Genomic DNA, 4,411 nt, shown 5'->3' on the forward strand with positions numbered 1-4,411 from the left:
ATATTTTGCATCCCTGAAGTGAGACTTAACATCTCGAAACTTTAGTCATCAAACTCTCTCTCTCTCTCAAACTTAAAATGCTACTCTGGCTTTTTCCCATAATATTCCTACTCTCTCTCTCTCTCTCTCTCTCTCTCTCTCTCTCTCTCTCTCTCTCTCTCTCTCTCTATCAGAATCGAGCCCCGGTCTCGCAAATGGAAGGCGACGGCGCTACCAGTTGACCAACACCTACACAGGTCATAAAAGAAGGTGGAGCCTAAGTACTTCTATACCTGAGACTTCCTGGGTAGGCTGCCTCCTTACATAACTGGGAATTTTACCCAACTTCCCGACCCACCAGTGAGTCAGTTGATGAATACATTGTAAATTGTACTGTATATTATGCATTATTCTTTTATAATTGTTTTTAATATTAGTATGTAGAGGTGTAAATTGCAATTCTGAGAAAAAAATTATATAAATTAGAAGCTAGGCTTCATATTTTAGTTTGTAGAGACATTAATGTTACGACATACAGGCAAAGTTTAAATAGTCCATTCAGGATGGCACATTTAGGCTGTTTTTCTTGACGTAGGCTAATCGGTAGAGGTCTAGTTTAGTACAGTGCATCTTGTAAAGTGAAGGCTGGTATTAAGCGATAGAACATAGGGAGTTTGATACTAAGAACAGTGCAATAATTAAGTAACATCGTATACATGCTGCATATTCTGCTGTGCCAAGTTTAACAGCGCAGTTAGTCTCTTATTAAAAGAAAACGTTGTACAAAAATTAACATCATGTACAACATATAGTTTCATGTCTTTTAAAGGTGAATAATAATGGTGACGTAGGTTATTATTGTTATGTATAGTGCTCATTCAGTTTATAAATTCAATCAGTACATAAATTCTGTAAGTTTGAATAGAAATAGTTAGGTGTGGCCGTATTAAAGTAATTTTTCTTTGTTTTGTTTTGCGGGTTGGGGCTAGGGATGAGGGATGACTAGGAGACCCTGGAAATGCAAGTGAGCTATCTATGTCTTAGTGGGGATGCAGCGCCAGAGATTTTGTGCACAAAGTGTAGTATATAAGACATATAAAACCGCCAACTAGATGGTTAATACACATGTCAATTTGGCACTTGTATTTAAGGTAATTTTTATCCCTTCCGGACTGCACTCAAATCATTGCCAAATGTTGCATCTTGTTACTGTTTTTTAAACTCTGTTATTTTTTAAGATGTATGAACTGTTACTGTTTTTCTCATTGCTGTGTTAGTTAACACCTAATGAATGTGATCGTATTAAAACAAGTTTTTTTTTTCCTTGCAGGCCTGGTGACCCACTTGGAAGCCTTTTTTGTCAGGTCCTACTCACCTCCAACTATTGGCATTGTCTTAATCTCACTTTAGCAACTTCTCGAATATAGCCTAACTTGAAAGACTCACACACGTACCGAGACAATGTTTGATGCGCGCCCACTGAGGATGACGGCCCTCAGCATAAAACGAAGCCTTCGTCTTCGTGGCCTTTCTGCGATCTTAACGGCACGTTGAGTAAGGTAAGACCGTGATAAGGTTGTCTTATGACCAAAGTTCCCTGACCATCTTACATTCGTTCTTACTTTCTCCCGTGGGGGTAGGTAGGATCAGGAAGGAGGGGTCACGCGGGAATTGGATTCTGCATGACCTGTGTGTGGCCAGAGCTAATCTTGAAGCGCCTGTCAAAGGTCTGATACACAAACATGCATGCAAATCGAAGTCTGCGGTGCTTTTGTAACAAAGGAAGTCTCGAAAGGGAGTGACAAGGTTTTATCAGGCAGAGGGAGGGACCCCGTAAATTGCCTTTTCCTTCTCCCCCTCCCACCCCTCCCCCCAATTTAACTCTCCATATCAGATTCTTCCTCCTCCTACTCCTTTCCCCCTCCTCATCCTATCCCTCTCCCCTCCACCTCCCTATCCCTTTCCCCTCCTCCTCCTCCTATCCCCTTTCACCTCCTCTCCCCACTCCCCTTCCACCACGTCCTCCCCCCCTTTACCTCCTCCTCCCTTTCTCTTCCTCCATCTCCTCCTACTCCCCCTCCTCCACTCAAACCCTCTCCCCTTCACCCTCCCCCTCCTCTCCTCAGTGTTAAGGCAGTTCCAGGCCTCCTCTTGAAAGTGATAAAGGGAACCGCCTTTAATGGGGCCTTTTCTCCTGCTCGAGAGAGATCATTCCGTTCTGGAGGATTTTCATTTTTGTTTTGAGAGAGAGAGGAAAAAACGATGGATTTCGGTTGCTCCACTGTAGTCTTTGTGATGATGTATGTCGGTGATTTGTAAAGTGTCTCTACTTCGTACATACTATATAGATGTCAGTGTTTTTATGAATTTCGTTATTTCTGCATATATATACATAATATAAATTATAAATATTTATATATATATATTATAATGAATGGCCACGTCTTCAATATCAGCTTCCAAGTTTTTATATGCATGTTGCTTCTTAAGCTTTTAACCAACCATTTGTTTTTATATTCAGATATCCTGAGCTGTTTTAACAAATGACCCTCCGTTCGTAAATGTGGACAGATATTCCTTCTCTACAGAACGCAGTAGATATGATTTACAGGGACCCTCACTTTACGCTTACGGGCCGTTTTAGCAGTTTATCTTTTTGATCCTGATATAACCCAAATTGTCTTATGAATAACACCCTCCTTCATTGTCTTTAGGGGGCGCTCCGACGCCAGAAAACTTTAAATCGTCCATTCATTAGGCTCTGAGTGCTGAATATTTTCACTGCCTGTTCTCCAGCCAGCGCTAGCGTTACCATCCCCCCTCCCACTCCCCCTCCTTTACCGCATTTCTCTAGAGATGCCTTATGTCTTTGTTTGTGTCTAGTTTATCAGTCGATCAAAATGAGGAACACGAGTACATGGAGTTTTAAAGGGTTGCTAATGTTGATTGTTTATATTAATGAAATAATCACAAAGTAAGTAGACATATTGAGAAGACGGTCCAGAACGGCCGCTTTCCCGTGAAATTTTCCAGTTATTAACGAAAATCGTAAAATAGGCTTAACTTGACTCAAGATGGAGGAGAGTTAGCCTTATCTTAAGATAAGAAAATGGAAAAGAGGACTTTAATACTATAACATTTTATATAGGGAACAGTGAAACTCAGTAAGAAATACATTTAGGTTTTGTGTGAAATTGTTTCGATTCTCTGAGAATCCAATTTTTTAAGATTTTTAAAAATTTTCCTCCATGTAAAGGCGTTTTTGAGGGTGGTTTTGCTCCTGACATCCCATTGTCGTCAATCAGGTGTCTTCGCTTCGGTTAGTTGTCTCAAAGGTCATTTTTCCTCAGGTTCACTAAGTTATATTTCTCCATTTCTTCAGTGAGCTGACCTTCAGCTGAAACAGATTCCGTTAACTTTATTGATGAAGTGGTAAGACTTTCCTTTTCTTTAGCTTGGTATGTCTGGTAAGTCATGAGCTTGACGCTTCCTTAGGGAATCAGTGTCGTCAGTGTACATCACGTGGTACACTGTAGGCACTGCTTAAGGGTGTCTGTAGTTTCCCTGCAGATCCTAGCAGCATTTGTTTTTTAGCCTTTTTACGTCCATTGCCACTTCATTTCTTTGATCTTGTTGTCCAACACCTTTAACTGTTAGTTCTAAGGACAACTTGTGTTTTTCTCCTTATTGCTGCCCAACCACTCCAATTGCCTCTTTTTGGTCTGTACTCCTGAATCCTGAAACTTCCTCATTGCTTATCTAAATTTCTTAAATCTAGTGAGCATAATTCCTCATGGCTTCAGAGATGTGCCTTGAAGTGCCTTTAGGGACGTATGTTATAATACACAATTTTGACTTGAAGTGGCTGTGTTGAAATTTAGATTGGTATTGAAATAGTGGTAAATTTTTACAACAGTTCCAACTCCATTTTTCTAAAGTAATTATGTATTTTCATGTGTGTTTTAATGTGTTCTGAATGGTTATGATAGTAATACATTGGGGAAATGAGTTGTTTTTGAGTTACTAGCATATACACCCCTACTACATCCAACAAGGTTAGGGACCCTTTTGGGAATGGGGGATTTTGGGTGGGGTAAATCACCATCAACACAAAACAGCATTTGAATTAATGAATAAAATGGGGTAAATCATAGCATACCTAGCAAGCCATAGTCAGGCAACGTAGGCTAGTGCAATGTAGCCTAACATCCCTTAACCGCAAGGGGGTGGCAGAACGGCGCTTCGCGCCTTATCCGCATTTATAAGGATTCTTGGCAGGCACGTATTTACTGGCAAGAGGTAATGTTGCGCTGCGTGCGCCAGCCACAGGGGTTACAGAAGGTAAATCATGTTACAATATTATTTTAAAAACAATTATAAATTTACCTTATTTGGATGGACACAAACGTTTTGATGGGTTATATCCAGAAGA

Source organism: Macrobrachium rosenbergii, chromosome 48 (assembly GCF_040412425.1).
Source record: "Macrobrachium rosenbergii isolate ZJJX-2024 chromosome 48, ASM4041242v1, whole genome shotgun sequence".
NCBI lineage: Eukaryota > Metazoa > Arthropoda > Malacostraca > Decapoda > Palaemonidae > Macrobrachium > Macrobrachium rosenbergii.